Consider the following 14262-nt stretch of genomic DNA (forward strand, 5'->3'; position numbering starts at 1 on the left):
TTATCTCACTTGGGCTCCTTTTAAATTCAAATATAATTTCTCGTGTCGAAATGTGTCAGAAGAAATGAAATATTACAGCACTGGTGAATAGGTTATATGCGCATGTCAGCGTCGATCCTATAATATCCTGTTATGCAAAATACATGTATACTGATGAATTAAGGTAGTAATACTACGAAAATATATGTCAAGATGCATACATCAGTATCATCACGTGATCTTAATTCGTGCTTTGAGCCCTTTTTCTACCGGAGATTCTGGGGTGTTACATCACACCAGAAAGCCAGGTCCAAATTCAAGTCATAATTTCATGGTCCGTCTTGTATGTTGGAAACCAATATCGCAATATGGCTAAATATTGCTGAACGTGGTATTAACCCGATTACTCACATAATTGTTCCATTTTCTACAGTCATCTACGAACACTATCTTTAAGGAGGTATATATCTGTATCATCCAAATGTCCATACATATATGTCCACATTTATATGTATAAAGCAAGTCGTCCTGCACTCTTCCTTAAAAGATAAATGTTAAGCATTTCCTCTGTGTGGATTTATATAATGTAATATCGTTTTAATGTAATGCTGATGCAGTAAACGTACCACAGACCTGATGCTAGAATAACATCTAATTTCTGAAATGAACATATTTTACTGAAAAAACCCAGTTGTTTAAACAATACTTATAAAATATAAGAACAAGGAGCCAAGAGCCAAATATTTGGCTGTGTTGGACATATTTGTTTCGGGGTCTTATGACAGACAAACCTAATGCCTTTAAGTATAAAGATAAGTAAGTATAGATGTTGTACATATTCAAATATGTTCGTGATTAACCCAACCTTGAAAAATATTGAAAGATGAGTGGTAACTATTTATGCCATTATTTCAAATTAGAATGAGAGCACATCAGGAAAGCATGGTACTTTAATATACGTATCTTATTAACCCAATATTCTTTTTTAAGTAAGAGCAGCATGTATAGGTTTGGTGCGTGACTTATCACACATTACTTTCAGAAAGTGTGCATATTCTGTTTATCGGCAATAAATAATATAAGACGATTCATACGGGTAAATACGATTTACTTCAGAACTAGTATAGATTATTTAAGGTTAGGGGGAAATGTATGTAATTAACAGAACTTTGGCCGGGTTTGAAGGATTTGGGTCCTGGCTTGGGTTTTGTGTTGGACGTGTAGACGGCATATCCAGGTTTGACGTATCAATGACAAAAATGATGTCAGATGCAATTCTCTGCCTTTTCGGGTGAACAATTGGCTTGCCTTTGGATGTGTTTGTGGCGGGTGCCACTAGTGGATCGGAATGAGCTCGCGTTTTTGCGAGCATCCAATGTCATCATTCATTATGATGAATCATGAAACATGCTCCTGATGTTGTCGCAATGGTGCAGTTGGCGCTACTTTTGGCAAGGGTTTCTCATGATTATGGAAATGCTTATGTCGGTTTTGTTGACCGATAAACATGAAAAGATATAATGTTAGTGTATATGGTCATGTAATTAAGAAAACAAACGACGAGTGGGAGTTGTTTATTGTACGATAAACAACGACCGAGACTCGTTTATTTCTATATGAGATATCAACATTACGTACAGCCTCTTTTAGGGTGTTAAATTAGGAAAAAATACACGCTTTACAATATTTACCCGTACTTAAATAATGATGATTTCTTGAATAGAATCCGACAGCGGCCATGCTAGATAAATCCATTTTAGGATTTGAGTTTGGTCCCGCATATTCTCACAATTTTCTCGTCAATCATTGTCATATCACTCTCACTTTCGGATTCTCCAGCAACATTTATTGGGAACAACTCACTAGACACATACCTCTCAAAAATAAGGTCAAATTTACAAATTTTACTTTTCAAGTTGCGAGTGCATGTTCGAATCTCAATAAATGACGTCATGATAGAACAATGTTTTATCGTGAAATAAATATCGCTTCCTTCTTTGTTCTTTGTGATTTATTGCGTAGCTATCGTATATCATCAAATGCCAATTTCTAATTGCTTTATCATGACGTATCCGTGTCATTTAGCAATAACATACACAAATATCGTTGACTTCGACGTTGAATAGTGTCATGAAATATGATTATCCTCTTGTGTGCAATATTTCTGGTTGATAAATCTAACATATTCTTACTTTAAGAATAGCTACTATACATTATTATATATCCCTTATCAGGACTCTGTAACATTTTGCAAAATGATACAAATATAAAAATACAACTGAACCTAAATGTAATGTTTTAATATCCTTACGTTGCTGAGTGCAGCATTTAACAACAAACAAACAAAACATAATATCTTTAAGAATTATGTTAACAATTCCGATGCTAAAAATAATCTCACAATCTCCATACCTCTTTCTCTCTATGAAAACATAATAACTTTTTTTTTAATAATCTGAAGGAATAATAATGGCAATACTATCATAATTATCATCATTATTCATGTTACTTATCCTCAAGTGAAGTAGTCCTCCACACTATACATTCAGTGAAGAAGCCCATGAACATATGAACTATGTAACATACATTCATGGAAATTAGATGAACAGTTGAAGTTAGCAAATGATATTATTCGGTCGAACGTCTATCAGCCATCTATCCTATTCATGAAGAACATTTCACGTGGGACCAACAGAGGGAATTATGACTATCGACTTGCTAATTATTTTTTATATTCATGCCAGCTCAAACGATCTATTGGCTTGATTTATTGTTATGGTATCCACAAAATAAGTAGGATCCGATTTTTTCGTTTTTGTTGAAATAAAACTGAATAATATTTGCTGTTTACATATCAAAGTTTGCCAAATTGTTACAAAATGTTTGCCCACAGCAAGGCTACGTATCCCCAACATATTGTGCTAGGCACAGTATCACTGGACTGAGGGAGGGCGGTTAGACTAAAATCTAGTCTCTGAAATGAACATATCGTACATAAAAAAACAGTTGTTTAGTTATCTTAATAAAAATATAATAAAAAGGAGCCCAGTGACTCTCTTCAGTAATCTAGACTTGCCAAACATTTTAGACTTGCATGGGCTGTATTTGATATATATTTGTATCAGGGTCTGTAAGACAGACTAGGAGGGCGGTATTCCTCCTTGTGGGTCACCTGCTTGGCAATATGGGACGGGAAAACTGCAGGGGGTGAGGGCAGTTAAGTTGATGGTACAGACAGATAAGAGAGATCATTTTACAAATGTGAAACCTCAGTCCACAAAGGAAGAGGCGAAAGCTGAAACTTGGTGAGGTTTACAGAACAAAGGCAGTTATTTCTAGTTTCTTACTGACTCTAGAAGATACATTTAATAAAACAATTAATGCGTGTGTATGTGTGTGTGTGTGTGTGTGTGTATGTGTGGGTGTGTGTGTGTGTGTGTGTGAGAGAGAGAGAGAGAGAGAGAGAGAGGTAGAAGAAGAATTGTACACCATAAAAATGGCTACGTATGTAGTTGGGGTAGATATGTTGAATGCCCGGCCAGTATGACCTTTGAGTCACTAAAATCATTAAAATGCGTAAAACTGTATTTGAGTGAAAGAAAACACTATAAGTGAGTGAAACAAAAGACCTAAGTACAGGCACACCCAGTCCCCCAACCCCAAGTCTGCATGTACCAATACTCATACCTGCCACATCCCCAACCACTTAACTTACTCACACAATCATCTGACAACATGTTCGCCAACCCTCGTATCACAATGCATGCACGCATGCACGCACGCAAACACACACACACACACACACACACACACACACACACACACACACACACACACACACACACACACACACACACACATCACATTCTTCTTTCCCCACCATTATGTCTACGTCAGCCATCATGGATCCATGCGCATGCTTTCATACATGATCCATCCTCCAACCATTCCCCAACATCCATCGAACTGTAACTATATCCGCCCTCATGTATCGGTATTCGTGCTTTCATACATACATACACCCCCCTACCATTCCCCTACATCCATCGCAGTATAACTATGACTATAACCGCCTTCGTGCATCCGCACTTATGTTCACATTGCATTGCATATGCATCGAATTACACCTTTAAAATATCGTAAATATTTTACAACATGTACATATTATATATCAGCAAACAGAGGTTATTATAACGCAATAGATTTCATCCGTCAAAACATCACAGAAAGAGGGGCAGCCTGGAATTTTACAATGGCATCTGAATGCACTAAGACGTTCAACTGGTCAGGAGGTGAGAGTTGCGGAAGATTACGGTAAACTTCAGTTACAGATCTCCATTACGAATATCTAAAGTATGAATAAAGATCACAGCTTGCTATGACGTGTACTTCATGCCTGCAGAATTAGCAATGTCATTAGCTTTAAATTGTATGTCTAAATGCTTATGTAGACAAAGACCCAAATGTATATAGGCATGACCATATTATATTCTACGCAAATATCACCACATTTAAAAACAAAGCTAGATTGAGTCTTTGAAGGGCATTAAGAACTGATACACACAAGGAAAAATATTTATGGATGTCAACGGAGGAACACTGCGTTTCGGAATATGTACTTTCTCCTTCATCAGGTGCATGTTATTAAATGCTATGAAGCAGAGAACATATATTTGTACCTGTAAGAACAACAAAAGTAAAAAGATAGCAAAGCAGGGAATGCAACAAGGGAAGCCAACAGATAACTGGCATGGCGCTGATTACCCCGCCTCCCGTTTGCCCATTGTCCATTTCCCATTACCAATCATTCATAAGTTAAGTTTTGGCTTTAATTTGTCCATTGATAATCAACCATCAACGTCTATTATCTCCACCCTAAAAATATGTAGTTTACTGAGAAAGTGGTATCCAAATATAATGTGTGTTACTGTTGACCACTTTCTTAAAGGTATTGTTGGTTCAAAGCTTTCGGTCATAGAAGCCGTGCCATTTTTCTCTTGTCAGAGGAGTACACAAAGTATACGTCATCTGGACTAACATTTTTGGTTCGGTGGCTGGGTTAGATCGCCAACTTTGTGTTCTGGCGATTGGGTGCCTCACTCACAGTGTGGGTTCAAATCACGGACGGGACTCAACCCAAGAAAGTACGAGAATCTGTACGTTACTCAGAAAGTGTTATCCCAATTATAACATTTGTTGTCAAGAAAACACAATAAATGTATATTCGGCTTTGGATGGGTAATGATATCACAGACATATACGGATATTGATGATGACTTGGAGGAGCTTCGTAACGCACGTCTTCTCAATTCAGGGATTGGTAAATCCAAATATGTGTGTGCGCGTGCGTGCGTGCGTGCGTAAATGTGGGCCTGTTTGATGTTACATAAAACATTCATCTTGAGCGGGATGGTAGTTCGAGTTGGATTAGCATGTTAACTAAATGATCTTCTTTAGGCAGAGAATGCCGCGCATGAATGTATTGATGAAATTCCTAGGTACATGGGGCCTTTTCGTCCCCAGGAATACCCACAGTGGAGACTTCATTGGGGATAGGGTGTACACAATGTGCTACCTGGTAGATTGAGTGTCATCAGACCGTCAACGTTGGTCTTTGACTGATTGTGGCGTAAAACACACTTATTCATTTACTTAAATCGGAAATTGAATGTTCATCTTAATTGTTATTGTTAAACATGTAATATATTTTTAAAGAAATAAAACAGTGACATAATAACTACAACTTTATGTGAGCGCGAGTAGCTTTTTTGGAATGAGATGAATAAGTCTTATAAAGTTGTAAGCTTCTTCACAACCGTGTAACTATGAATTGACTTTATTGGGTAATCAAAAAAGAGATAGGACCTAAAATAGCCAAATTTCATACGATTGTACTTGTCCGGCATCTTGGATGCAAGGCGAAAACATTTCAGCGCGTTTGAAGCCACTGAGAATGCCCCCTGCCGAGTTGGACGAACATTCAGCGGTGGCGCGGCTGAGTTGACCTGAGGCTACGATCAGCAGTATTTCCTGTCCAGGTTATTTAGGTCAGTTGTGTGTGTGTGTGTGTGTGTGTGTGTGTGTGTGTGTGTGTGTGTGTGTGTGTGTGTGTGTGTGTGTGTGTGTGTGTGTGTGTGTGTGTGCGTGCGTGCGTGCGAGGGGGGGGGGAGGTGAGATTGGGGGGGTAGATGATAGATTCAGCAACAAGTAAGGTCATCTTGAGTGGGAGGGTATTCGCAGATGGATTAGCATATGAACTATGATTCTCTTTAGGCAGAAAATGAGGATCCACGATGTTCGACCTGGTAGAAGTGTGTTATCAAACCTCACAGCATTGGTTTTTTGACTGACTGTAGCGTCAAAACAAACTCATTCATTTACTTGAACTGAATGTTCATCTTAATTGTTATGGATAGTCACGGTGCCATGATCCAGAGTACAGGGTGTCATTAGATAGAAATAAACTAAGTGATAATATGATTACCAGAAAAACGGGGTTTTACACAAAAGCCAATAAACTTCGCTCATTAACACCAGAGTAAGTCAGTACAAGATTGAAAACTGCCCCATAATTATGTATGACAGGCTTGTCGGGTATTGCTACATGTATATGTGAAAACAAAGTTATTAAAATGAAGAGCAAAACTGATGAAAGTTAACAATAAACGTGTATACGTGTTATATCGTCACTGCAAAAATAATGATTGTTTGTCTTTAGTATTAACATTCAAATACGTTATATCTGTATTAGCGATATTATGTCTTTGTTCCACCGGTGAGTCAGCGTTAGCCGTACTATCTCGTAGTATAATTGAATTTCTGAAGACATCACGATACAGTTTTTACGATGCATCACGTCTGCACTAGCGCTTGATAACAGCCTTGTGTTTGGGTGTTTCAGTGGTTTAAATCGCTGCTCTTGATATTGTTGATTAAACTTTGATACTATGAACAATATAATGTTATGTGAGAGGTTGACTTTAGAACGGTAACATACTAATAGTATATAGGATGACATAAACAGAACAATGAGAAGTTCGTCCAGATTAGTGTATAGGCAACATTTAATAATTAAAATAATTACATTCAACAACTCCCCTTTTAAGTCCATTTTCCTGACTTATAAGTAAATGCAAGAACAATCGGCCGGAATACAATGTATAGTTCTTGTCCACTTCCATATGACTATATAGCATACAATAAGCTATCGGGTCCCGTTTAGATCGGTTTGGGTGGCAGCCTAGATAACCATAGAATAGTTTCATCTTGGAATCTCCCATATCACTGGGGATACTCTTCAATTTAAATGGAGTTACTCGTTACGATTCCGAACCTTCACGTGACTGTGTTTATGAACCATTGTCATATAGTGGTGACATTAAATCTAGGAAACAATACGCGAAATCGCGCATGCACAGAACGGAAAATTTGGTCAAGGCATTAAGTAATCCGCATGCGCAGAACGATTGATTTCAGTACCTCCGCTAAGCGCTTCGAGTGCAGCGTCAAACGCGGGCCTGTAATCTAACACGCGGGGATTGACCAATGAAAACTGAGAAGTAGAAATACCGGTAGACGCTGTTGCTTGATTGACAATGTCAATCAAGAAAGGGAGGAGCTTAACGCTATCGTTCTCTCCCAGTAAATTCCGATGTCAAATAACGACGTTATTTGGACGGAAAAACGATGGTTTAAAAACGTCCAAAAAACGTCGTTTTTCCGTCCAATGACCATATACGGAAAAAAACGACGTTTTCGTGTTTGCAGTGTAACGGGGAACTGCAGACATCAAAAACACCACCAACGCTCCGCAACGTCCCGACCCTGCCGCAGGACCTCTAAAAATCCACCGAAACATCGAAAAAAAGCAAAATCGACCTAACCCTAGTTAACCCCCTTACACCCTAGGGTTAGCCCTAACCATACCCGTTAGCTCGATTGTCGACTCTAACCCTAGCTAAGACCAGTTTAGATCAAATTGACCCAAAACGAGCCACACTAGGGTGAAAAATCGTCTTTTTTCAACCTCCAACCTCCAAATGCACACTCCTAGGGGCACCCAAGGCCATTTCTACCTCTTTCCACACCCCGTTCTTACAAAATAATAAGTTCAGGTCACAAAGAGCACATGCGCTAAACACATACACACAATCATTCATACATTCTGGGATTGCAGTGAGGTGAACTTCATTTGGAAATTATCTGAAAGATGCCTTCAGCATAAACTATAGCTAAAACTTAATATTACGAGGAGACTAATACTACAATATTATCCAAGCAGATACAATGATCCGATAACCATTACTATCATACTTTGTTAAAATGGATTTCAAATAACAAGTTTCACGAAACCATGCCACTTTATATGTTTTTGTTTGGTAAACCAATGGTGCACGATCACTATTTGCCAACATTTGACGCATTCAAATATACTTAGCAAAATGACACTGTCGTATATGCCATGCTAAAGCTACAAGGAGTCAGGAAAGCTTATTTAGAATATATTTTATTTTCAGTGATGTATTGTATATCAACTATTGAGTAAAACCTTTGGAGGCGTGCCCTAAAAGGACACAAAACAGTACCAAACAAAACCAACCACAACAGAACACACACCACTCCCACGACAAAACAAACAGTGCACAAAGACCATAGCAATCACAGTAAACAATAACAAATCCCCAAATAATGAAATAAGATTGACAAAAATAAATTGCACTATCTAACCCTAGTTGCGGCGCAAAGAAAACCCTCAAAAATGCCACAAAACGCACGCGCGCGCACGACAACTAACGGGGAACTGCAGACATCAAAAACACCACCAACGCTCCGCAACGTCCCGAACCTGCCGCGGGACCTCCAAAAATCCACCGAAACATCGAAAAAAAGCAAAATCGACCTAACCCTAGCTAACCCCCTAACCCCCTAGGGTTAGCCCTAACCATACCCGTTAGCTCGATTGTCGACTCTAACCCTAGCTAAGACCAGTTTAGATCAAATTGACCCAAAACGAGCCACACTAGGGTGAAAAATCGTCTTTTTTCAACCTCCAACCTCCAAATGCACACTCCTAGGGGCACCCAAGGCCATTTCTACCTCTTTCCACACCCCGTTCTTACAAAATAATAAGTTCAGGTCACAAAGAGCACATGCGCTAAACACATACACACAATCATTCATACATTCTGGGATTGCAGTGAGGTGAACTTCATTTGGAAATTATCTGAAAGATGCCTTCAGCATAAACTATAGCTAAAACTTAATATTACGAGGAGACTAATACTACAATATTATCCAAGCAGATACAATGATCCGATAACCATTACTATCATACTTTGTTAAAATGGATTTCAAATAACAAGTTTCACGAAACCATGCCACTTTATATGTTTTTGTTTGGTAAACCAATGGTGCACGATCACTATTTGCCAACATTTGACGCATTCAAATATACTTAGCAAAATGACACTGTCGTATATGCCATGCTAAAGCTACAAGGAGTCAGGAAAGCTTATTTAGAATATATTTTATTTTCAGTGATGTATTGTATATCAACTATTGAGTAAAACCTTTGGAGGCGTGCCCTAAAAGGACACAAAACAGTACCAAACAAAACCAACCACAACAGAACACACACCACTCCCACGACAAAACAAACAGTGCACAAAGACCATAGCAATCACAGTAAACAATAACAAATCCCCAAATAATGAAATAAGATTGACAAAAATAAATTGCACTATCTAACCCTAGTTGCGGCGCAAACAAAACCCTCAAAAATGCCACAAAACGCACGCGCGCGCACGACAACTAACGGGGAACTGCAGACATCAAAAACACCACCAACGCTCCGCAACGTCCCGAACCTGCCGCGGGACCTCCAAAAATCCACCGAAACATCGAAAAAAAGCAAAATCGACCTAACCCTAGTTAACCCCCTAACCCCCTAGGGTTAGCCCTAACCATACCCGTTAGCTCGATTGTCGACTCTAACCCTAGCTAAGACCAGTTTAGATCAAATTGACCCAAAACGAGCCACACTAGGGTGAAAAATCGTCTTTTTTCAACCTCCAACCTCCAAATGCACACTCCTAGGGGCACCCAAGGCCATTTCTACCTCTTTCCACACCCCGTTCTTACAAAATAATAAGTTCAGGTCACAAAGAGCACATGCGCTAAACACATACACACAATCATTCATACATTCTGGGATTGCAGTGAGGTGAACTTCATTTGGAAATTATCTGAAAAATGCCTTCAGCATAAACTATAGCTAAAACTTAATATTACGAGGAGACTAATACTACAATATTATCCAAGCAGATACAATGATCCGATAACCATTACTATCATACTTTGTTAAAATGGATTTCAAATAACAAGTTTCACGAAACCATGCCACTTTATATGTTTTTGTTTGGTAAACCAATGGTGCACGATCACTATTTGCCAACATTTGACGCATTCAAATATACTTAGCAAAATGACACTGTCGTATATGCCATGCTAAAGCTACAAGGAGTCAGGAAAGCTTATTTAGAATATATTTTATTTTCAGTGATGTATTGTATATCAACTATTGAGTAAAACCTTTGGAGGCGTGCCCTAAAAGGACACAAAACAGTACCAAACAAAACCAACCACAACAGAACACACACCACTCCCACGACAAAACAAACAGTGCACAAAGACCATAGCAATCACAGTAAACAATAACAAATCCCCAAATAATGAAATAAGATTGACAAAAATAAATTGCACTATCTAACCCTAGTTGCGGCGCAAACAAAACGCTCAAAAATGCCACAAAACGCACGCGCGCGCACGACAACTAACGGGGAACTGCAGACATCAAAAACACCACCAACGCTCCGCAACGTCCCGACCCTGCCGCAGGACCTCTAAAAATCCACCGAAACATCGAAAAAAAGCAAAATCGACCTAACCCTAGTTAACCCCCTTACACCCTAGGGTTAGCCCTAACCATACCCGTTAGCTCGATTGTCGACTCTAACCCTAGCTAAGGCCAGTTTAGATCAAATTGACCCAAAACGAGCCACACTAGGGTGAAAAATCGTCTTTTTTCAACCTCCAACCTCCAAATGCACACTCCTAGGGGCACCCAAGGCCATTTCTACCTCTTTCCACACCCCGTTCTTACAAAATAATAAGTTCAGGTCACAAAGAGCACATGCGCTAAACACATACACACAATCATTCATACATTCTGGGATTGCAGTGAGGTGAACTTCATTTGGAAATTATCTGAAAGATGCCTTCAGCATAAACTATAGCTAAAACTTAATATTACGAGGAGACTAATACTACAATATTATCCAAGCAGATACAATGATCCGATAACTATTACTATCATACTTTGTTAAAATGGATTTCAAATAACAAGTTTCACGAAACCATGCCACTTTATATGTTTTTGTTTGGTAAACCAATGGTGCACGATCACTATTTGCCAACATTTGACGCATTCAAATATACTTAGCAAAATGACACTGTCGTATATGCCATGCTAAAGCTACAAGGAGTCAGGAAAGCTTATTTAGAATATATTTTATTTTCAGTGATGTATTGTATATCAACTATTGAGTAAAACCTTTGGAGGCGTGCCCTAAAAGGACACAAAACAGTACCAAACAAAACCAACCACAACAGAACACACACCACTCCCACGACAAAACAAACAGTGCACAAAGACCATAGCAATCACAGTAAACAATAACAAATCCCCAAATAATGAAATAAGATTGACAAAAATAAATTGCACTATCTAACCCTAGTTGCGGCGCAAACAAAACGCTCAAAAATGCCACAAAACGCACGCGCGCGCACGACAACTAACGGGGAACTGCAGACATCAAAAACACCACCAACGCTCCGCAACGTCCCGACCCTGCCGCAGGACCTCTAAAAATCCACCGAAACATCGAACAAAAGCAAAATCGACCTAACCCTAGTTAACCCCCTTACACCCTAGGGTTAGCCCTAACCATACCCGTTAGCTCGATTGTCGACTCTAACCCTAGCTAAGACCAGTTTAGATCAAATTGACCCAAAACGAGCCACACTAGGGTGAAAAATCGTCTTTTTTCAACCTCCAACCTCCAAATGCACACTCCTAGGGGCACCCAAGGCCATTTCTACCTCTTTCCACACCCCGTTCTTACAAAATAATAAGTTCAGGTCACAAAGAGCACATGCGCTAAACACATACACACAATCATTCATACATTCTGGGATTGCAGTGAGGTGAACTTCATTTGGAAATTATCTGAAAGATGCCTTCAGCATAAACTATAGCTAAAACTTAATATTACGAGGAGACTAATACTACAATATTATCCAAGCAGATACAATGATCCGATAACCATTACTATCATACTTTGTTAAAATGGATTTCAAATAACAAGTTTCACGAAACCATGCCACTTTATATGTTTTTGTTTGGTAAACCAATGGTGCACGATCACTATTTGCCAACATTTGACGCATTCAAATATACTTAGCAAAATGACACTGTCGTATATGCCATGCTAAAGCTACAAGGAGTCAGGAAAGCTTATTTAGAATATATTTTATTTTCAGTGATGTATTGTATATCAACTATTGAGTAAAACCTTTGGAGGCGTGCCCTAAAAGGACACAAAACAGTACCAAACAAAACCAACCACAACAGAACACACACCACTCCCACGACAAAACAAACAGTGCACAAAGACCATAGCAATCACAGTAAACAATAACAAATCCCCAAATAATGAAATAAGATTGACAAAAATAAATTGCACTATCTAACCCTAGTTGCGGCGCAAACAAAACGCTCAAAAATGCCACAAAACGCACGCGCGCGCACGACAACTAACGGGGAACTGCAGACATCAAAAACACCACCAACGCTCCGCAACGTCCCGACCCTGCCGCAGGACCTCTAAAAATCCACCGAAACATCGAAAAAAAGCAAAATCGACCTAACCCTAGTTAACCCCCTTACACCCTAGGGTTAGCCCTAACCATACCCGTTAGCTCGATTGTCGACTCTAACCCTAGCTAAGACCAGTTTAGATCAAATTGACCCAAAACGAGCCACACTAGGGTGAAAAATCGTCTTTTTTCAACCTCCAACCTCCAAATGCACACTCCTAGGGGCACCCAAGGCCATTTCTACCTCTTTCCACACCCCGTTCTTACAAAATAATAAGTTCAGGTCACAAAGAGCACATGCGCTAAACACATACACACAATCATTCATACATTCTGGGATTGCAGTGAGGTGAACTTCATTTGGAAATTATCTGAAAGATGCCTTCAGCATAAACTATAGCTAAAACTTAATATTACGAGGAGACTAATACTACAATATTATCCAAGCAGATACAATGATCCGATAACTATTACTATCATACTTTGTTAAAATGGATTTCAAATAACAAGTTTCACGAAACCATGCCACTTTATATGTTTTTGTTTGGTAAACCAATGGTGCACGATCACTATTTGCCAACATTTGACGCATTCAAATATACTTAGCAAAATGACACTGTCGTATATGCCATGCTAAAGCTACAAGGAGTCAGGAAAGCTTATTTAGAATATATTTTATTTTCAGTGATGTATTGTATATCAACTATTGAGTAAAACCTTTGGAGGCGTGCCCTAAAAGGACACAAAACAGTACCAAACAAAACCAACCACAACAGAACACACACCACTCCCACGACAAAACAAACAGTGCACAAAGACCATAGCAATCACAGTAAACAATAACAAATCCCCAAATAATGAAATAAGATTGACAAAAATAAATTGCACTATCTAACCCTAGTTGCGGCGCAAACAAAACGCTCAAAAATGCCACAAAACGCACGCGCGCGCACGACAACTAACGGGGAACTGCAGACATCAAAAACACCACCAACGCTCCGCAACGTCCCGACCCTGCCGCAGGACCTCTAAAAATCCACCGAAACATCGAACAAAAGCAAAATCGACCTAACCCTAGTTAACCCCCTTACACCCTAGGGTTAGCCCTAACCATACCCGTTAGCTCGATTGTCGACTCTAACCCTAGCTAAGACCAGTTTAGATCAAATTGACCCAAAACGAGCCACACTAGGGTGAAAAATCGTCTTTTTTCAACCTCCAACCTCCAAATGCACACTCCTAGGGGCACCCAAGGCCATTTCTACCTCTTTCCACACCCCGTTCTTACAAAATAATAAGTTCAGGTCACAAAGAGCACATGCACTAAACACATACACACAATCATTC

Source organism: Haliotis cracherodii, unplaced genomic scaffold, assembly GCF_022045235.1.
Source record: "Haliotis cracherodii isolate W230 unplaced genomic scaffold, xgHalCrac1.p SCAF_38, whole genome shotgun sequence".
In the NCBI taxonomy this organism is placed as follows: domain Eukaryota; kingdom Metazoa; phylum Mollusca; class Gastropoda; order Lepetellida; family Haliotidae; genus Haliotis; species Haliotis cracherodii.